Source organism: Poecilia latipinna, unplaced genomic scaffold (genome assembly GCF_001443285.1).
Source record: "Poecilia latipinna isolate Pla-1442-1.1 unplaced genomic scaffold, P_latipinna-1.0 Scaffold49, whole genome shotgun sequence".
Lineage (NCBI taxonomy): Eukaryota > Metazoa > Chordata > Actinopteri > Cyprinodontiformes > Poeciliidae > Poecilia > Poecilia latipinna.
The window spans coordinates 633,401-656,619 of NW_015112665.1; the positions used below are offsets into that span (position 1 = coordinate 633,401).

General features: G+C 35.9%; 2 long non-coding RNA genes across 4 annotated transcripts in view; one reads left to right on the top strand and one right to left on the bottom strand.

Moving 5' to 3' along the window:
* LOC106958775 (uncharacterized) overlaps positions 1-23,219 on the top strand; it is a 25,346-nt gene continuing 2,127 nt past the window's right edge. The window contains exons 1-4 of one of the 3 annotated variants that reach the window (XR_001427217.1): positions 1-13; positions 225-277; positions 3,356-3,452; positions 9,516-10,089. This is a non-coding gene — a long non-coding RNA (uncharacterized LOC106958775). Of the gene's footprint in view, positions 14-224; positions 278-3,355; positions 3,453-4,113; positions 4,128-9,515; positions 10,090-23,219 lie in introns of those variants that run through there. The other 2 variants (XR_001427215.1, XR_001427219.1) reach the window with 2 other exon arrangements.
* Positions 14,909-23,219, bottom strand: part of LOC106958772 (uncharacterized) — a 14,000-nt gene continuing 5,689 nt past the window's right edge. The window contains exon 3 of the long non-coding RNA XR_001427214.1: positions 14,909-16,095. This is a non-coding gene — a long non-coding RNA (uncharacterized LOC106958772). The remainder of the gene's footprint in view (positions 16,096-23,219) is intronic.

Genomic DNA, 23,219 nt, shown 5'->3' on the forward strand with positions numbered 1-23,219 from the left:
ATTTCGAAGAAAGGTACTGCCTAAATCACTCTAAAACCAAAGTGTTTAATGAACTGCTAACTGGTACCAATGCCTGATGTCTGGGATTTACTTAAAACAATCTTTGCAAGTGGTACTACAAATAATGAATATTTAGGCATCGCCATATTGGAATCCTAACCTCTGGTGTGACGTCATTCCTAGAGTTTCAACTTCCGAGGTAAATAGAAGATTGAGGTGAGGAGCGGCTACAGGAATTCTGACTTTCCAAGTGGGAGAAGGTGACAAAAAAATGGAGGTTAATTTTTTGTTTATATTCTCTAACAAGACAAATTAACAGTTAATACTGTTTTGTAGCTTTTAACTGGATTAAAACGAGGCAATAATTTCGCTCTCTTTAAGCTAGCTTGAATCTTGATCAACTCGACGGTCTAGCTTTTCGGCGGCCATATTTGTTCCCAGCAACCGACTTAATTTCGCATCAATGAGTATTTAAAATAAGTTGGATATGATAGAAAGAAATTGCTAAAGGTAAGTTTTAGTTGTGTGTGTAAATCAGAAGTGACTTTAAAGACTTGTAAAAACATGAAAATGCGCATATGCACTTGGTAAACCAGGAGCAGGTTTCATGCTTCTTTTGCATAAAATGACCCTTTAAAATGAGTAAAGAAATTTTGTTTACTGAAAAATGATGTACTTATAGTTTGTGCTATTTAGCTATATGTGCTCCGATAATTTCCGAGTTTATTTGGATATAAAAAAAATGTTCTTTTAAGAGTTGCATGGACGGATTTTGCCACCAGATGGCAGCGTTGGGCCATGTTTGATGAAATGGTATTTTACAGAAAGAGCAATGACGCTGTGGCATAGAATTTCGATTCATCTTAATTTATTGCAAATATTTTAGCCTCTACATGTGAAAAACTGGTAAAGACCTTGTTCAAAAAGGCATGCCTCCATTTCTAAATTATTCTCCTCTTTGTATTGGTCTAGCTCATAAAAATCCCATTAAAATGCACCAGGGTTTGTTGTGTGATTCGGCTCAGACCACCTTAAATAAATAAAAGAGAGGTCCATTTTTATCGGACTTGCTTAAGAAATAAAAGAACACTAGGACTCCATTTGTGAAGCCTTTAACAGGCTCATTTAACCAATGAAAAGGTTTGGTGTCCGTCCTTTAGGCCATAGAGCTGATAACTTACCTCCAGATGTTGGGATTGGTGGAGTGTACTCAGACCTATGACCCTGGGGTCAGAAGGTCACAGAGGAGTGAACAGTGGCTAGTCTTTAAGGGCTTTGCTTTCTACAGACGCGTGGCTCACTAATTGGGGGTCCACCTCCTCACACCCCAAGTGTGAAGCGGTCAATACCAGAAAATGACTGGTGGTGTGAGCTGGAGATACTGGGACTCAGAAATAAGAGATGTGTATTTCATTGGAGCTGTTTATTTTAATCTTTAAGATAGGATAGAGTAATTCTGATTCATCGAATGATTTCAGTAATTAATACCATAATCCTTTCTTTAAAATGTTTGATAGACTATTTCTAGTAAAGTGAATATAACTTCATTTCATTGGGAATATAAGTATGAATATAAATCCCCACTTCCTTGTTCATCTAATGAGAGTAGATCAAATCAGATCCTGTTGTTCTATTTCAGGGCAAATTTCCTGTTTATAGATTAAGGGTTGAAGTTCTTTGTTGGGAACAGAAGATATTCTCTGAATTTACCAATACTAGTTGTAAAAACTAACTACCTAGTTCCTACCCGCCTGCAAAAGGAAAACACAAAAGGCCCTAGAAGAGGTTGGAAAGGCGTGCCAAGCTGGCTGGGAACCTCAGCAACCAGCGTTACCCACAACCCTTCACCCCCACGTTGCTGCCCGCTGGAACACAAACAACCTTTGTTGCTTCTCTCATTTGTGAATTCCAGTTTTGGGAGGGAAAATGTGTTTTGTTTTGTGTGTGTGTGTGTGTGTGTGTGGGGGTGTGTGTGTGTGTGTGTGTGTGTTTGTAGTAAGTATTTGCAGCATCCCTCTTCCTCTAGTTTTGACACAACTATAAACTAAGGTTTACACTCGATGAAAAGCATCGAGTTCATTGGGAGAAATGTAGACTTTTGCTTGTATAAGGTTCCTTTAAGGGTTACATATTTCATAATTATTATTTTTTGACACCTTGAGCTTCAATTTGTATAGAAAATTGCTCTGACATTTGTGAAAATACTGTCTAATAACCATGTCTAAGGTCTATTTAAATTATGTACCTAATTACATGTTTTGTTTTAAATTCACAGATTCTGGTTAGTACTTTTTAGACTCTGTTGCCACTTTATAAAATCAGCCAAGCTGCAGGTCAACTACTTAAAAATCTGATTCCTTTCCTGTACATTAAATGCATCATAATGGAAAACTTCTTCTGTAGTATATTGAATTATTTCACATTTTTTAGAAGAAAAATCAGATAAAAGTAAAGTGTACATGCTGGTTTCTCTCTTGATGTCTGTTTCTAAAAGCGGGACAGATTATTAGAAACATAAATGGATAGAAACATCATTTATTGTCCTGTAAAGTGAAATTTATTTTATGTTGGCGTCTTTCTTTATTGAAGAAAAAACATTTTTAAACTTGAGCTCGTTCAGAAAAGTCTGGTAATTTTCTTTATTTAATTAGCTTTTTTATTTTTTTTTTAACTGCTGCTACAAGAGTGTTGATCTAATAATTTTAAAACAAATCAAATGTAAGTTTTGGCATGAAAGCATTTGAAACATTTAGTTTTTTGCTGATTTAATCCGCGCTCGGATGCGTCTCCCCTGTAGCTGCGGAGCCACACATGTCCAGCAGGGGGCAGTCTGGACTGGAGGTCCAGATCCGATTCAGATCTTTTCGGATTTCAGGCATTTCTGTTCTCCAAACTCCAAACTATTTCCTATTAATGTATTTTGATATTAAACTACAACTAAATGTTGATATTGAGTAAAATTGTTCTATGAGTAAAGCTGCATTGTGACATCAAAATCTTGTTTATCAGGTAGATTTAAACTGAAAGGTGAAGCTTGGATTGTTAAATTGAAAATTATGTGTAAAAATGTACATTTTAGAGCCATTTCTCCGTCATTCAACTGGAACATCATCATTTATCTCATTCATGTTCATATTTTCTGCCTATTTTGAGCAACAAGGACAGAAAGTCATTTGTTTCTACCAGTTAAGCAGACGTGTCTGTCAAGCTGATTTAAATAAACTCTGTTCTGACCATGTTAGAATCACCACCGAGTGTGTGTGTTTTCTTAATGTGCTGCTGCGATGCATTAACATGTGAAAGCATGGAGTTCCTGTGAACTTATTTGACCTCTGACCTCTCCTCTGTGTCTCAGATAACAAATAGCTGCAGCTGAGGCGGAGGCTTACTGGTCGGTTCTCACCCACAGACTCCAGACTGGGACATGTCTGCTCAGAAGCATCTCTGAGTGGGTAAGAATAAGTGATTATTTTAAGTGATTCTGACTTGTTTTGATCGTTAATGACTTCTTCAGACACACTCGGTGTTGTTTAAGCACCAGCTCTGAAAAGAAAGAAACCCCTCTGTCAGTTCTCAGGTTTTAACATATATGGTGATTTGCAAAAGTATTCTTACATCTTGTTGTGTTACAAACATAACTATTGCTACATTTGACTGGGATTCTGTGTGACAGACCCATAAACAGAAGGTCATAATTCTGAAATGTGATGTTTTCTGAGCTTTATGGACGAAGAAAGACGTCCAGAGGAAGTCCTCTCTGCAGTGGGTACAGCAAAGATTTGGAAGAAGATGTAATGAAGGGTGTTTTCACCTTAAGGCCCGGTTGCAGCTAATGTGGTTCACTTTCACACTCCACTGAATCAAATGATCCAACCCCTTTGGAAAAGCAGTTCCCCTCCTTGCCTGTGGTGGCGCTGCACCAAGAACTACTGAATGAAACAACAGAAAAAACGTCTGATGAAAACACTGAGCACAACTTCCTTCTTCATGAGATGAAAACAAAAATGGAGTGGCGTCAAGTCTTAGTGGTTGTAGGATTTCTCTTTTGTTTTTGGCTAAAAGCAACAACCTATTTTTCCAGCTAACGCGTTTCTTTTGCTTGTATTTATCCAGAATGCTCTGTGCTGACCCAGGTTTTTAGGTGGACCCGAGTTCCCTGTTTTGGTTCATTTTCTTCTGTGATGGAATATATGAGTATTTCAATATTACCTAAGTATTCATTTGTCTCGCAGTTCTGCTAATCAATCATTATGTTTTAGCAAAACTGAAATAAGAGCTAAAAATAGTTTAATCTTACTACCAACTTCACATCATCTGTAGATTTGTTTTTCTCTTTGTGACATATGATTACTAGTTATTCTAGTGATTAGTTTGACTATTCATCGGATAAAAATTGGCACATTTCTCTGATTTTTAAGCTTTTTTTATACAATACTAGAAACACATTTTAAAATACAAATAAACAAATAATCCAATTAACTTTTTTTAAAAAGAAAATAAAAATTTAATTGCCTAAAATGCAATAGCATTCATAGGCTTGATGATTTGTAGTAATAGATGGATCTGCAGCTAAAAATATTTTCACCATCAACATGTGAAAACCTCAGCCATTTCTGGTTGCATCAATACAGTGTAGTGCTGATGTGTTGATTATTTTTGGATTAACTAATTAGTAGCTGCACAGAATTTTGTCTTACAAAACAAAGAGCTAAAACTATGGCACGTTAAGGTAGATTTTATTGAAGTCTCGAAGTCCAAATCCCATTTAGAAGAACAAGAGAAACAATCAATAAAATAAGAGAATAAAAAAGTACATAAAAATCCCCTAACCGTTCAGGAGGCAGTCATACCAAAGTACAGATGAGTGTCTTACTATATTTAACGTTAGTCAACAGTAGAGAGATTCTACTATTAGACTTGTTTAAATGGCAAATAAATTTATACATAATCTTTCTTAAAGCAGCCATTAAAGAGCTGAAACGAGCAGATACTAACAGTTCACCGGCACCGGCCCATCTTGCCTGCATCGTTATAAGCCACCTTCAACCTCTGAAGACTGGCTTCATTAAAAATGCATGACAAATTATTATTATTTTTTTTTATCTTAAATGCAAAATTATAGATTTTTTTTGTACAGTTTTGGCTTAATTATTGTTCTAACTATGTTGCTCTTTTGAGTCTGCATACTATGGTTATTGATTAACTGATTACTAAATTAGTTGATGGTTACTTTAATAATCTGATTAATATTCTCAGTCCTAATCTTGCGCCAGTTGCCATCATCTTCACCCAGTGAAAAGCTTTTACCCCGTTCAGATGTTCCAGGTAGTGAGTGTCAACGATTCTTCTTTTTTTAAAATTTGTTTAAAAAAGAAAACTGTCCCAGACAGGCAGACATTCCTGCACACAGCCAGAACGCAGACATGTTCACAGGTTCTCACAGCCCAGACACACACACACACACACACACACACGCTCACACACCCTCAGTGTGACGCAGACGATCTGAAGGGCCTCATCGCGCCTGCCTTTCTCTGCCTGTCTGATCCGTCTGACCCGGCCCTTTTATACATCTAATTAAGCAGTCAGACCCTCCACCATGCCATGACAAACTCATGGCTGATTTCTCACCATGTTTTGTGCCTGTGTCTTAGTCTGGATGGATCTGTTATTTATCGTAATCTGACGCATTGTTTTCCCATCGAGCGGTGTGTGTGTGTGTGCGTGTGCGCGTGTGTGTGTGTGTGTGTGTGTGTGTGAGAGACAGGGAGAGAGAGAGGGAATAATTCAGAAAATGTTCAATAGGAGCCACCAGACACTTTCAGTGGAGGGTGAATGACTTTAGTCTGAATTTCAGACGGTGCTGAATATTGAGGCAGCAGCTTCCCATGCAGCGTCTGCAGCACAAAAAAACATGGAGTCTGTTGTTCCAGCGTTAGCCTGGTTAGCACGCGCCTAATCGCAGACCTCCACGGTCCACTGGGGACGGCGACACGCTCCGACCTCCTGTCTGGATGTCCGAGGACGCCGCTCCCAGCTGAGACCTGACCTCTGACCTCCCATCAAAAAAACGGCAGAGAGGTTAAACTCAGCAAACCAGCAAGTCAACAGGCTCTTTATCAGGACATGACCTCTTCGTCCCTGTGGAGAAGTTAGGAAATGCCAGGAAAGAAAACGGGTTTTTCTTTCTCTGGTTCTTCAGTTGCTGACATGATTTTAAAAAATAGACTGAAAAATTTACAATTAATTTAGATTTTCTGAGTCAAGTTTTTTTTTTTTTTTTAATTTCCAGCAGAAATCTTTCTCTCCTTCTTTCTTTCGTTCTTTCTTGATATTTTCTCTGGTTTTTACTTGGTTTATTTCTTTCTGTTGTTTTATCAATCTTTTTTGCTCTTGCTTTGTTTCTTTGTTCTTTCTTTGTTTCTTTCTCCTTTTTTGCTTTATTTCATTATTCCTCTTTCTCAGTTTGTTTTTTCCTTTTCTCGGTTTTTCTTTTCTATTTCCTTGTTTGGCTGTCTTCTACCCTTCTTTTTTCTTTCTTTCTTGCTATTTTCTGCCTTTCATGCTGGGTTTATTTCTTTCTCTCCTTATATTTTCCATCTTTCTTGCTCTTGCTTTGTTTCTTTCTCATTTTTTCTTTCTTTTTTCCTTGTTTCTCTTTTCTTGCTTTATTTAATGATTTCTCTTTTCCTTTTCTATTTCTCTTCTATTTGCTTGATTTTTTTTTCTTTTACCACTTTGTTTTTACTTTCTTCTTCTCTTTCTCTCTATTTCTTTTTGTTTCATCTTGTTTCTTTCTTTTCTTCTGTCGTTCTCTGTTTTTCTTCTTTTTTCTCTCTCTCTCTAAATATTTATAAAAGAGTATTTCTCACCTTTCAGGTTCTGTTGTGGATTTTAGTCACATTTAGATGCTTATTATTATGGCTCTTTTTATATCATAAATTAACGGCGATCAAACAAACTTTTGAGCATCACTTTTATTAGCCACACAAAGTAAAGATTTGCATTGGAAAAAATAAATCACTAAAATAGAACCTGCTGAGCAACATGAAGTAGGCTAAAGCATCTAAAACTAGCAACATTGAAGATGAGAAATAAAGTCACTCATACTTTAAATCACAGGATCATTATGAAGATAATTTTTAGTGGAAACTTTTTAAAATACCTGAAAATTGATAACAGGCTCATGCCTTTTGTCAGTCTGTATTGTCCACATAGTTTTCATATGAACACCTGCTGATTTTCATATATATTTTTTTAGCTTTTTTCATCCTTTCTGCCACAATGCTTCCCCCATATTAGCAGAAATTAGTCGTGTTAAATCAGGAGGGTGTGTCGGCACATAAAGCTAACAGCAGGATTTCACAGGTGTCTTTATGGGAAATCCCAGTGGCCTGGCAGGAAGCACAGCCACAATCAAAGGGTTCAAAGGTCAAACAACTTGTGGATTTAAAAGACTATCAGTGAGAGTCACAGAGAGAACCCTCCTCCATTCACCACAGTCTTTGGAGAGAGGTCATGAGCAGGGAGATGTGACCTTTGTCCAGCTGCCCTGGGGTCACATTTCTTTATGTTGCACTTAATTTTTGACCTCGGACATGTTGAGGCTCTTTATTAACTGCACATTATGTTTGGAAGGGATGTTCATTTAAATAAAATGTTTAGATCTGTGGACAGTTTTACTATAAATACTGATGATTTCAGACATTTAAAATAAAAAGAAATCAAGTTATATCTCTTTTATGCATTATTTCTTAAATCAACTTATTATTGTAAAATGTTCTTACTAATAGCCAGAAGAGGCATAAAACAATTATTCAGATGCTTATCTGAACAGTTTTGTTTGCTAGATTTTAATTACAATATCATTCATTTACAAAAGATTTCTTAGTTTATATTTCTAAGTCAATAAGACCAAAATCTTTTCCTTTTTATGAACTCAAAAATGTATAAAAATGTATTATATTTTCTTATGAAGTGTTTTGAATTGACTTATTGTACAGCATTTTTTCAACTCATTCAAATTGTTCCACAGTTTTACTCCTTGCACTAAAATGGTACGCACGCTTTTTCTCTGGAAATCGTACTTTCTTGTTTCTATTGGCAATAATATCTTTCTAGCTTTAACAAACTGGACCAAAACCCAGATATCAGTCACTACATGGAAAAGTGATCAACAGTAAAATAGTTATGAGACGTTTTGTTTTTGTCCCATAAAGAGTCGGTAGGAAAAAAAACAACAAAAACCTCTGAAATTAAAATAAAACGGCTCAAATTGTTTCAATCTGGCAGCAACATAAATGTTTTAATGAATTTTAGCTCAGATAAGAACTTTTCTGAATAAACATTTGATACAAATTCATCTGAATCGTTTCTAAGGAAAGTGAGCAACAGTGTTTTTATCAAACAGAAATATCAAAATTCCCTTTGCCTAAAGCTTTCTAGTATCTAAATTTAAAAAAGTAATTCCAAACATTTTTTCAGTTAATAAGTGCTAAAATGAGTAAATTAGTTAAGTTATCTGAATCTAACTCAAGTATTTTTCTTTAATTTTTAGCTAATTTTGATCAGTAGTCTGCTAAGGTTGAGCATTTATTGTGTTATCATTTATTGATAAGAATTTTGATTTGTTATTGTCACAATAAATTCCAACTAATGACTTAAAAAAAAAAACTAAACTGTCTATATTGTCAAAATTGTTATTCTTAATATTTACTCCATAGTTTGTCCAATGAGAGTATGAGTAAATATTCAGAAGAAATAAAAAAAAATCTAATTCTAAAATACTTTATTAATCCCAAATATCAATAAATTTTAAATTATGATTCAATGTACAGTTTAGTGATACAAATCATACTTTTTTATGTGACTGGTGTACTACAGAAGCATATTATAAATTTATATTTTGGCGTCACTTCTTATAGTGTTTTAAAATTAGTATTTATGTTTGTTATGCTCTGAACGATGCTCCATGCAGTCACAACCATATATTTATCCACAAAATAAGTAATAAATAGTTACTGTCACACTTTATGACAATACTATCACAAAATATCGTGATGAAACTTTAAGTCCTTATCACCCACTTCTAGTCGGTACCTTTAAAAATGACCATTTGCAGTTAATTAGTTTGCTAAAGTTTATTTTTTTGTGCCACACACCAAAAAAGGAGCCAATCCTCCATTCACACAGAAACAAACACCTTTCAAACATAAAGTGTCGTCTTTTTGAAACATTCTGAGTAACTGAAATACTTAGATAAATACTGTAGGTTATCTGTAAAATAAATCTGGGTAAACATCAGGGACTGTACCAAACAAAAAGTGCATTTTATTTTCAGTTTCATTTAAAACACAGGAAACATTTTCAGTTTCCTTCTGGGACTGAATTAAACTGTTTCTAAAGCTAAAAGCAAAGAAAGAACCAGATCTGGGCTGACCTCTGGTTTTTTATTTCATGTCACGTAAAAACACATGAAATATTTGTGTTTCTGACTAAACTTTGCCCTCGCTTAGTTCCAGGATTTCTCTGCAGCTGTTTTATCTTCATCACGAGGATTTGCAGTTGAACTTGAACCCAGTTCCCGCTCTCCCCTCGCGCTGCCTGATTTCACACCGTCCGCCCCTCCCCGCCGCAGCACCATGCCCGTCTTTGTGAAGCTGTCTTCCTTGACTTTTTGCATCCCCCGTCTGGCCTGGCGCAACCTCTCCCTTTTACCGCCGCCACCTCCTTCCCCCCTCCGTTCAGCCATTCTTCACTTCTGGGGCCGGGAGGGGCTCCGGGAGACGGCCTGCGGGGACTCGCAATACAGAATGCTAATCATCCCCTCGGCGACACTTCCCACGATTTTCCTCTCAGACGTGGGCTTTTGTTTCGTTATTGATTCTATCGCAATCAGACAGTTCCCGCAACTTTCCTGCCGTCTGGGGCCGGATCCGTAACGCCGCTCGGAGTGCGAGACGCACTGTTCAGATGGCGCTCTTTTTAACGACCTCTGGCATTGTCTCTATTAAACAACAGCTGTAATTATATCTGTTCAAACCTTTTGTTACTTGGGCCAAAATTGTCGACTCAAAAGTAAAACTCATATCAAGCAAATTAAGTATTCCTACTTTTTTGTGAAATGGATGTTGTTCTTTTTTCTTTACTTTCTTTAATGCATTTATCTGCAATTGTCATTGCTGTCTGCTAGACAAATTTCCCCTTAAGGACAATAAAGTTGATCTAATCTAGTCACTGTAGTTCCAAAACTTAAAAATGCATTTTGTACATTTGCTGTACTAAAATGTAGTTTTCAGTTTCTTTTTTAGGTAATAAGAGCAGAATTTGAGTCACTGTCTTTCAAAACAGTTGCTATATTTAGTTTAAGAAGTTAAAAGCTGATCTGGGTGCAGCGAAGTCGGCTTTTTGGTGAAAGCCTGGATAAATGTGGTTCTACTAATTGTAAAGGTTTGGCTATAAAAGTAACCAAGTTACTCAGTTTAATCCTTAAATCAAACTTTTTGTCCCGTGAGCCAAAATTTTCGAGTCAAAGACCAAAAAAAAAAAGAAAAAGATAAACTTAAATAGAAGAAAAAGTACTGATTTTTTTTTTATGAAATGGCTGTTATTCATTATAGATCCAAAGTTTTTAAAAAGCATTTTGCACTTTTGCTTTTATCAAAATAAGGGCATCAAGTTTTCAATTTCTTTTGGGCTTGATTTAGCCTTTCGTACAAGATTTGAGTCACTTTATTTCAAAATACTTGCTACATTTAGCCAATTTTAACAAAAATATGAAAAAATAAAAGATGATCCAGGTGCAGCAAAGTCGGGTTTTCTAAAAAAAAGTCTCTGGATCAACAAAAGCTCGGTTATTCAGCTCTGGAAAAATGAAGAGTCCACTGCACTGAACCCCATTGAAAACCTCCTGGTTATTCCACCAAATACTGATTCCTGAACTGAGTTAAAACATCAGTATTGTTGTTTTTAAATGAATATAAACTTTTCTTTGCATTATTTGAGGTCTGAAAGCTCTGCATCTGTTTAATTATTTTAACCATTTCTCATTTTATGCAAATGCTAAATATTTGCTTGGAATTTCAAATACATGTTGTCAGAAATTCATAGAATAAAAGAACAATGTTCATTTATAACATTTTACTATAAAGAGTAAAATCAGAGAAACTGATCATTTTAAGTGGTCTCTTATTTTCTTCCAGAGCTGTAAAGAGATGAATCTTTTGTGTTTGACTTCACTTTTTTCATGTAAGATATTTAATTTGGTAGTAGTTTTACCCTGATTACAAATAATACCTCTGTTTGCATCACTTGTGAAGGACAAATTTGAACCACGTTTGAATTGCAGTTGGTGGCCGCACAAATTCAGTCCGTGGGCCACAAATGGCCCCTGAGCCGCATTTTTGACACCCACGTCTTAAATGTTGAGTCAGTGGGAGTGTGAAAGGCATTTCCCATTCCTTATCCTGATCAGTTTCTGTAAAGTTTAACCTAGATTCAGTTATTTTTATGTTCAAATCTTTTATCCAGTGACTGTTTGCATCCATCTGGGAAACTTTTTCCTGTAATCTTCTACCTGTTTTAGCTACTTTTATTCTGCCAATGTCTCTTTAAAGCCACATTGTACTGTATTCTTGAGAGAAATGATTGAGTTGACATTTCCTCCTGTGACGTCTGCTCTTTATTTTAGTGCCTTTTAATTTAAATGTGCCCATTAATTAAGGTATAGAATCAGAACCTGCTGAAGGCGCTAAAGGTCAGCCAGTCCAGCACATGTGCTCGCAATAATTGAAACACAAGTCTGTTTTATCATACTGATTGTAATTTCTAATTATATATACCAGGTTTTTTATGAAAAAGGGTATCATTAAACTTGCAGAATTGATCAGTTTGTACTTACAAATAAGGTGAATTTAGAGAAAGTAGAAAATAATTTAAGGAAATAAATTTATATGGAAACTATAGCATCATTATTCTGTTAAAAATTAAAATGATTTACAAACTGATTACCCTTTGAATCCAAAATAGTTTATTGTAAAGGGAGTGAAAATGCTCATGATTAACTGCAGGGGTGTCCAAAGTGCGGCTCGGGGGCCATTTGTGGCCCTTGGACTGAATTTGTGCGGCCCCAGCTCCAGTTTAAGGATGATCCAAATTATGTAGATGGAGACTTTTTATTTTTAATCAGGGTAAATTTACTACCAACATAATTTACTTATAGTTGAAAATGTTAAGTACAACACAAAGTATTTGTCTTTTACCAAACGTTTACAACGAGACTTTTACTGTAAAGTCAACTTTGCTGCACTCAAACCAGCTTTTATTTTATTAATAATGAAAACTAGATGCTTTACTGTTAATACACCAAATGTTCAAAATCCTTCTGCAATGAAAAACATTACTTTCTTACAAAAAAACAAACTAAACAAAAATATCAGACCTTTACTAACTTTATTTTAGTTTTCTTTTTATCTTCTTCTGAAGTTAGATTGTTTTAGTTTATTTCTGTCCAAAGTGTCCCCCGCCTCTCATCCACCATCAGGCTGCAGCTTTAGCTTTTGCTAACAGCAAAAAAAAAAAAAAAAAAAAAAACAGGATTTTTTTTTTTTTTTGTCTCATAAGATGAAGATATGACTGTCTAAAAGGGGGATTATGTTTGTGATGCTCAGCCTGAACTTTGACCCCGGAGTGTTTGTGATCACGCTTCCAGATGTTTTTAAAAGCAGTGCTGCAGCAGCTGGATCCACTGGGCTGCACGTCGTTTCCAGCAGCTGCGGCACAAAACTTCACCCAGACGTGATTTTAAAATCTGCGTTCTGTAATTAGTGTCTGTGTTTAGCATTCAACGTGTTGTACAAACATTTAGCACACGACTGTTTCCATGTCCCTGCAGTTTATACGATGGATTTTCTTGTTTCCTGTCTGTTAGCTACATTGATGCTAACCGTGAGTTTCCCTAAACGGATTCACCCTTAAACTTACTGAAGGGTTTATGATGCCATATTTCTTCTTGTTCAGCTTCCTGTTGTAGGTTTTCTGCTCTGGTTGACGTCGTTGTTGTGTTGCTGACCCAGTTTGGGCCAGAGATGATCTGTTGGACGGATGACTTCACATTCGACTGTAGATCATGTTGGTGAATAACTGTGAGGTGTATTTCTCCTCCACTGCCATGCTAGACGTTAGTTCTCAGACTTTCTGCTTGTTTTAAATCAGAAGTGACTGGGTGCATTGTGGCTAAACATCAACACCAGGGGCGTCCAATGTGAGGCCCTTAATCAGAAATGTAAGAATAGTCTAAACTAGTAGTTGTCCATTTCGAGGAAAACAATATAAGACAGACAATATAACACGTCCAAAAGAAAAATGTACGGTAGAACACAAGTTTTCTCTTTTAATTAGATTTATTTCATTTGTAAAAACAGTTTTGCTAAAATGCAGACTTACCATTTCATAAACTTTCCAAAGTAAAGCGATAGTGAGCCAAAAACACAAAAATAATGTTGAAAACAACTGCTTGTTATTATTTTAATCTGCTAACCTTTAAAAACCTTTAAAACATTTTTATGTTTTGCAATAATTTGTTGAAGGCTAAATTATGCTGCTGCTATCATTTTTAGTTTCAGGTAAAAATGAAAACATAAAATACTTTTTGCAAAAACAGGAATACTAAAACGTTTCTGGCCCCTGGAGTTGTTTCATCATGCCAGAAGGTTTTGGACCCCTCTGACCTCCAGTCTGGCCTCATCTTTCCAAAATGATTCAAAAGACCTCCTAAACCCAGAACATCATCGGTTTTCAGAGACAAAACGTTTTCTCTCGTTCGTCCTTCCAGTTTTTCTAATTGTCGCCGTGATCTGCAACATTTCTCATGGTAACTGTACCGTATGCGCTGCAGCTCTTGAGGATTTTTTACAATTATTTTGAGGACTGAATGGTCTGACTTTAGGGTTCACATTAGAAACAGTTTTAAACGTTTTCCACTTGTGAATAATTATCTCTATTTTGAAACTATTGATTTTTTTGTGCACACAGTTCTGTATAAGTCAAGGTTTCCCCTAGAAAACCTGCTAACCCCGGTGGTTGGGAACTCGGCAGTCATTCATCCAGCAGCTTGTTGTGTTTTTGAGTTAAAAAATTGTAAAAAAAATAAATAAATAAATAAATAAATAAATAAATAAATAAATAAAAAAAATGCAAACATTTTAAAAAGACTTAAATAAATAAGCAAGGCTAAGCCTGATGGAGGCACAAGTAAATCCTGGTGGCCCGCCAGGCTTATTATACGCTGTGGGAAACCCTGGAAGTGACCTCACAACTATTCCTAGATTGATGGGCAGCAACAATTGCTGCTCTATGATCACTGTTCCTGTTGTTTTTTTCCTCCCAGCAGTAAACTGTGGAAATTCCCACTTTTATCTGAGAGCTCCCACTAATCCTGACCAAGCAATCAATTGTATTCGATCTTCATCTGGCTTAAATCATCTGGAAGCAACAAAGATGTGACTTTATTTCCTCAAAAACTAATGGAATCTGTTGCTTTTGTTCTCTGGAGATTGTTTTATTTACCCGTAACCTTTCATTGATAAATCTAAAACCACTTTTGAAGTGTTGATTGCTACTAGAATAAAAAAAAAAACATCCATGCAGGATCTTCTTCCTGCATGTGCTAAAATGTGGCACCATGCAGTCATTTAAGTCAACTGAATTTGCCTTAATTACACTTGTGGTTCATTAGAAACAATGATTTTGATTGTTGAACTTTGAACAAAATTGATCAATTCCTTATAATTAAATACTGATTGTCTTGAACCCTGAGATGAGATTTTGATTATTTAGACTCGTCTCTAAATAAACCAAACTTTACTGATCAAAAGTGATGATACACATACAAACTTCACACAGGAGCCGATGAATGTCTTATTGTAAACATCAATACTTTTATTGATTTACATTAGAAACCGCTGCATAGGACAGTTCAGGATATGTGCAAACTCAACTTCTAAAATTGCTAAGAGGGAATTATTAATAGTGCAATATTGTGTAATTATTAGTGCCTTTAAACAGTTTTTTCTGATTAAAATCAGTTGCACGTGTTCACATTACAACAAAATGAGACTTTTTTAACATTTTGAATCAGTAATTTATACATATTTGTGGAACAAAAACTCATGTTTAATTTTCATTTTTCTACATTGCATTGTGCTCATATAGTGCAAATCAAGCCTGAACATCTAACCTTTTTAGTGCAAATCTAACTGATCTGTGCAAATTATTTTCAATAACACATACTACAAAAAAATATTGTATTTTCTTTTCCTTGCATAGACAAAGTTTCTTTATGTAGCTCTGATTGCATGCACACAAAGTCCCTGCAGAGTAAGCGTGCAACATAAAGTCTTACGATACAGATGCACATTAAACATTTACACTTTTAAACATCTAAAACAAAACCTTTCTGCAAACTGCTTCAATTAGTGCAAAATTTCAAGAAACAAATGCTACATTCTCAGTCAGAAATAATAATAAATTTTTATCCTGAGTAAATAAAGTAAATGTAACAAGTTTGACATAAAATCAGAGATGACTGCTGAGAGTCCTAAGATTGTCAACAAACTGAAACATTCAGATTCACACGGGACAAATATTTATCACCAAGTATAAGACTTAAACGCTAAGGAAACTAAAGAAATTAAGATAAAGATGAAAAAAAGTTATTCCTAAAATAAAACAGATCTAAAACTTGACTACTTAAAATCACTAATTTTGTCAATTTCAGATTTTTTTAACATAAAAATACATAAGTATGACCAACATCTCAGCTGAATTGTTTTGTTTGCGAGAGAGATGCTGATCTGAGCTCTGACCTACATTAAAATCTAGTCCAGATGTTTCCTGAACATCTGTGCAGGGCGGCTTCCCAGAATCCATTACTCTGTCCTTTGTATCGTTTGACTTATCCAACATGTCGAACGGTCGGTGTTTTCTGCATCCAACCGAACGATGTGAGCTGATTTATATCAGGTTGTTTTGTTTGAGATCTTTTCTTCAGCTTCAGTCGTTGAGCAGTTTGTTGTAAAACTCCTCTGGATTAGAAACCTTAGGGGAGGAAATAAAAGGATTAAAAACGTTAAAAGCTGTCAGCCAATAAGATTTCAGTAAATCCCATTTTGTGCATCCTTCTGAAAAGTGATGCATCATCAAATGTTTTAATTTTTATCATGTAAAACCCCAGAAAAACTAAAGGAAGTGCATTATATTCTCTATAGAGGTATTATTCATCAGAATCGGGCAGTTCCTCTGCACGATGCGCAAAAGACACAAATCGTAGGAATGTTTCTTCAACTCGAGGTGAGGTGCTTTTTTTTATGTTGTTACTGCAATACGTTGAATTAAGTTAGCTGCCTTTGCTCGCTTATAAAAATGCTAACCCACAGCATTATGCTGCCACCACCATGTTTCACTGTGGGGATGATTTGTTCAGGGTGATATGAAATACAGCTCTGGAAAACGTAAGAACCCACTGCACTGAACCACATTAAAAACCTCCTGTTATTCAACCAAATGTTGATTTCTGACTCTTCCTGAGTTAGTATTGTTGTTTCTAAATGAACATCGACTTGTTGTCATTGCATGATTTGAGGTCTGATAGCACTGCATGTTTTTATTTTCTGCAAATAAATACTAAATTTCTGCTTGTAATTTCAGAGATCTGTTGTCAATAGTTTATAGAATAAAAGAACAATGTTCATTTTACTCAAACATAAATGTATAAAAAGTTAAATCAGAGAAACTGATCATTTAAGTGGTCTCTTATTTCCAGAGCTGTATATATAGGGCTGAAAAAATTAATCAGATTAATTGTGGTGAATCAATTATTGAAATGATTGTCAACTAATGTATTAATTGTTTACTGTTGTATGCGGACTCTGATAAAGGCCATTTGCTGAAAGAACAACAAATTCAGAGCAATAATTAAGTCAAAACTGGACAAAATCTATACATTTTGTAGTTAAGATGAAAAAAAATATTTTCTACCCAGAACTCCTCAAGCGGCTTCAAATGCTTTAAAATAATTTCCTAGTAAGTACATTTTGCAATTATTCACGGTTTAATCCAAGAAATAGTCAACAGATTATCTCTACTGCAAAAACACATCTTACCAAGTATTTTTAATCTCATTTCTTCTGCAAATAACTTGAATGAAGACAAAACTAATTTAATTTAAAAGTAACTTAGCACCAAGATATAGACGCTTGTTTTAAGTAAATAATTCCTTAATATTGGTGAAAAAGTTCCTTTTCCATTGGCAGATTATTCCACTTGTATGGGGAAAATGTCATGTTTTAAGTAAATCTACCTGCCAGTGGAGCAATAACTTTTTCATCAATATTAAGGAATTATTGACTTAAAACAATCTTCTATATCTTCTACAGGTTAGTTTTGACTAGTTTTAAGTGTAAAAAGATAGTTGCACTAGAAGCAAAACTAAAAGTACTTGGTAAGACTGTGTGTTTTTGCAGTACTCTGTCAATGCAGGGTTTCCCACAGTGTATTATAAGCCTGGCAGGTCACCAGGCTTTACTTGTGCCCCCACCAGGCTTAGCATTGCTTATTTATTTTAGTTTTTTTTTGTTGTTTTTTTAAATCATTGCCCTTTTTTAAGATTGTATAGTTGATGTTTAGGTATTAATCCTGAAGTCTTCCAAAAATGCTCAACTATCAAGTGACATTTTTAAATTTCCTGTCAACTTTAAACATTTTAACTCAAAAACATGGTAGACGGCTTGAGCACCGGGCTTGGGACATTTTCTGAAATAAACCCTGCAATGTTACTCAACAAGCAATTCAACTTAAAATATATTTGTTGTTGAATTACTAAAAGTAAAACTTGCTCAGGGGTTGAATCATGGTTATTGGAATCAATCCTTCCCCTGGAAACAGAAAGACTTGGCAGCTGTCTTGATTTAGCACTGGTTTGGTCTGGAGTGTCTGCATAGTTGTGTAAAAATCCAAGTTCTTTAGATACAAAAATTGTCCAAACACACAGCCGGATTGTGTTTAGTCTTAATTTATCACTGAAGCTCATGTCAGTGTTCGATATGCAGCCTCGTAATAATGTGAATGCCCTCAGTCAAGACGAGGTGAAATATGCCCCTGCCACCCCCAAAAACAACCAAACTCCACAGCAGCCAGTCTAGACGCAAGCTGCTCTTCAAATCATCACTCCTCCTCCTCCCTCATCCCGCCATCATTGTCTGAGCCCCCAAAGTGTTTTTTTCCCACGCTTTATTTTTCTCTGTCCTGTTTGCAGCCGAGGAGGAGGACGAGGAAGAGGAGAGGGGGGTGATGGGGTGGCCATGGAAACCCCACATTGGTGTTTCCCCTGATTGGAGTATGCAGTGACTAATTATTCAGTGCATATGCTTAAAAAAACAATAAAGCGGGACGTATTGAGATGCAGAGCGTCGTACGGAGTGTGATTAGCATACGGAGCAGAAAATCCTCCTTATAAGGAAGGCAGACCACTTTCATGAACATTGGTGACTCAAATTCTTTTTAGGCAAAGAGAGAAAGTTTAGTACTGTGGGATTTGATTAGAAAATCAATTAGCTTAATTAAATCCATATAAATATATGGATTTAAAATGGAGGCTAATTTCCATTTTAGCACATAAATATATACACACACGAAGAACGTACATAAACTAAAATGAGATGTTTACAATAATATGATATATTCTTAATGATTCAGATTAATTTAAGGAAATAAAATAGTATAAATTCATGTTTACATTTATACTATAAATTTAAACATTAATTAAATTTATAATATAAATTTTCCATCTTACATAGAAAATGTAAGACATCGACATAATAATTAAATGGTGTGAAGGGAATATTAAAAGAGTAAGCTTCCTCTCTCTCCTTTTCAAACACGTACTGTAGCCAAAATGACTGATTATGTTGCCAGACATTGTTTTTTGTGTACTCTGATCTGCTGTATATATGTACATATCTATATGTGTTACTAACATATAGATGTAATATATATATATATATATATATATATATATATATATATGTACATATAGGGTACAAAAGGAGGGGTTAAGTTAACTGAGGCCGGTATTGTTTTCCAATCTCCGTCGTCCATTAATCAGGACGATCCGGCTCTAATTGGCGTTTTGGTTAAGCTGCTCTCCAGACCCCGGCTCCCTCCGCTGGCCTAAATAATGGCGTTACGCCACAAGTGCCGCCACACATTGAGGAGGACAATGTGCCGCTTGTCTGAGGGTCCAGGACAGGATCCCCACCCTCTCGTCTTCGCCTCCTTTCTTAGCTCCCCCCTGCACCCTCCAAAATAAACCTCACACGCAAACACAAAGAAGGCCTCACACTATTGAGATCTCTCCATCGCAGGCTCCTTCTCCTCGTCTGTCTGCCTCCCCCTCCTCTCATTCCCACACCCCTCCATCATCCTGCAGCCCGTTTAGCTTCTCAACCAGCAGTTGCATTTATTTGGCTCAGTAGTCAGGTAAAAAGGAAATCTGAATTTCTATACAGTGATTTATTTTACCTCTTTAAGCACAAGCAGCTGCCTTTAAGAAAAACTCCCAGTGTAGAATGGTTATCGAAAAACGACACACTTGCACTGCAGGTCCATGACAATCATTTTATGGTATTTATAGATGGATGCACTGCAAAAACACACAATCTTACCAAGTATTTTTAGTCTAGTTTCTAGTGCAAATATCTTATTACACTGGACATAAGTCAAAACTAACTGGTGGAAGATATAGGATATTGTTTTAAGTAAATAATTCCTTAATATTGGTGATAAAATTCTTGTTCCATTAACAGATAAATTTACTTATAACAAGACATTTTCCACATATGATAAGTGGAATAATCTGCCAATGGAACAAGAACATTTTCACCAATATTAAAGAATTATTTACTTAAAACAAGCTTCTTTATCTTTTTAAATTAGTTTTGTCTTAATTTAAGTGTAATAAGATAATTTGCACTACAAACAAAACTAAATATACTTGGTAAAATTGTGTGTTTTTGCAGTGTAGATGGATAGATAGAAAACTTTACTTTTCATCATCTCTGTCTCCCACATATCACTCTTGTACATAAAAATGCTTAAAACATTAAAAACTTAAATGTCTTCTGTACCCAGATGCAGTTAAACGAAGGTAAATAAAGTAAATAAGGATGCAGATCTGGAAAAAATTAAGAGCCCACATTACTGAGTCCCATTGGAAACCTCCTAATTATTGCACCAAACATTGATTTCTGAACTCTTTGAGTTAAAACATTAATATAGTTGTTTCTAAATGAATATCAAATTGTTTTCTTTACATTATTTCAGGTCTGAAAGCGCTGAATCTTTTTATTTTGACCTTTTCTCATTTTCTGCTAATAAATATTACATTTTTGCTTGTAATTTCAGAGACATGATGTCAGTAGTTCATAGAACAAAAGGACAATGTTCATTTTACTCAAACATATAGATTTAAAGAGTAAAATCAGAGAAACATNTCNTNTTAAGTGGTCTCTTCATGTTTCCCAGAGCTGTAGATCTAAATTTAACCCAACAGCAAATGATTAAAGATTAAAGTCAGTCTTGATGTTATTTAGACAAAATGTAATATTTATTAAAATAAAAAAATTTAATTTCTTCACCTATTTATAAGAATTACAGACCCACACAATGCAGCTCATAAAATATCATAAAATAAAAAATTTGTTGTGTTTCTCTATTAAGAGAAAATTTCACGTTTATTTTTAAAAGTGGGATGATGTGAACGTTTATATGTAAATACATGAACTTACAGTCAGGAAGCCAATTTCTATTTTTCCTCATTGTTTGGTTGAAATCAATGTTGCATTTATATAAATGTATATATTTTTGTATACAGCAGCAGATGGGTGGGTACTGGTATCGGGCTTAGGATTTAAAATGTTTCCCTTCATATTGTTTCTACTGCGTCCACTGCCCCACCCCTACCTGTTGCTGCACACCGCTAGTCATCTTGGAAATGTTTCTGTGACTGTAAGGTGTTTTATCTGAGCAGATTGGACTAATTAACCAGCTGGTAGCTTGTTAAACTGCAGGTTTTATTCTATAAAGAGTAGATAAAAGTGTTTATATTCTGGATAATAAGACTGAAACTATACCACTAAATTTGTCGAGTGTTTTTGTTTGAGTCAATAAATAAGAATAATGGATTGATTATAGGTGATCAGCTCAAAAGAACAACAAAATGAAATGATACAGATGTCATTATTATTACTTTGACAATCAATTTGCACTTTTTTTAATCAGTTATAAGAATAATGGTGTTTTTCCGTTTTATTAGGTCACATTTTTGTTTATAATTATAGTGAGAATCTCGTATTTCTCCATTCTTGAATTTGATTTCTGGATATTTTTGGTCTGAAGGAGCATGAAGAATGAAAACATATTTATATATCTGAACTTTATTCACTTTAGCTCTATAAAGGTTGTATCTATCTATTCTTTCATCCATTTCTCTCTCCATCTGTGTCGCTGTCCATCCCTCCATTAATTTATCTATGATCCATTTATTCATCCACACATCCAGCCACTCGTCTGGTATTCATCCATCCATTGTGTTTTTTTTTCCATGTATAAAACCTTCCATAACTCTTTGAATTCATTAACTGTTTTAGTTTAAGTTTAAAAATGGGTTTGCAAAATGAAAGTGACTGGAGGTCAAATACTCTACAGGCCAACTGAATTGTTTTTACAGTACATACTGGGATTTTTTTTTCGTCCTTGCATAAATTAGGCTTTCAGATTTGTACCAAAACGTGTCGCAGTTTCTTCGTAAAACCTGATGCTACGTCGACTGAACCGAAGGTTTAAGCTAAAACACATTTCTCATGTGAGAACGCGGCTAAGTCTGATTACAAGTGGAGATTTATGAACGCCGCTGTGTTGCTAATTACGGCTCCCCGCGTACGTGTGGGAGGGTTTAGCTTGTTTTTTTTGCCCCTCTATTTCATCAAATCAAGATGCCGGCACGCTCATCTGGAATTAAAAGCTCCACATGCAGAAATACCGCCAGTTGTGCTAATTGCAACTCTTTTGTAATTAAAAACACTGAAACAATTTAATTAACGAGACTTTTCCCGGGCATCGCCGTTAGAATCCCGATCAGCTGCAGCGAGACGACGGGCACGGCGGAAAGCGGCGCAGTTGCCCTTAAAAATGCCACCTCTTCGACATTAAGACGCCGCCGGCTGGCTGCACGGTTTTCTCCTATCTCATCCCTTCCTGCACGTCTCTGGGGGGGGCGGCGGTCTCTGCAATTAACACTCTGGCAGTAATTAACACCGTCTCGAGGCGACCAATGGCGCGGAAAGGATGAGGGCATAACGTGAAGTGGGGGAAGGTGCAGCGCCGGCTTGTCCATGTTTCCCGTTCAGCTGCCATTTTGTGCCAGTCTTAGCACCTAAGATGGTGGCGGGACTGTGACTTGCCATGCGGGAGAGGAGGACAAACTGGCAAGGGAGGGGTCAGAGACGAGGAGGATTATGGGATCGAGGAAGGAGTCTTTTATTTTCATTCTTCTAGTTGGTGCATCACTACCAAGACGGCGAGGGGGGGAGGAGAAGGAGGCATGATCGTCACATCGCTGCCCTACATGCACATTCAGGAGGAACTCTCCCACTCACAAACATGGCACAGGAAAAAAAAAACAAAGTCACAGGAGGGAAACACAACTCCACATGTCGGTCTGTTCATTAAAAAAAATAATAAAGCGTCCAAATGTACACACAGTGCCCCATGCATGAGCAAACACACACATTCGCACAAACAACCAACACAGCCGTTCTCATGGTATGGTCTGCCCCTGAGCATGCAAATGACATTCATTATGCAAATGCATACAAATCAGAGCCAACCATCTGAGAATCTGAGCTGGGGAAAAAAAACACAAAGAATGAAATTAAATGAATGAGGGGGGAGGAGGGAAGTACAGTCCGGTCAACAGAAAATGGATTATAACCTGCTTCATTAGGACACAAACTGGCTTAAATCTCGGTTTTACACTGATAAAAATACTCGCACTTTGTCTGCTAATCAAGCACTGATTTTATATAGCAGCTGGATAAACCTTACAGCATGCTGAGTGACGTTGCGTTCTCTTACTCTCACCAGTTAACACCGTTTAATGTGACCCT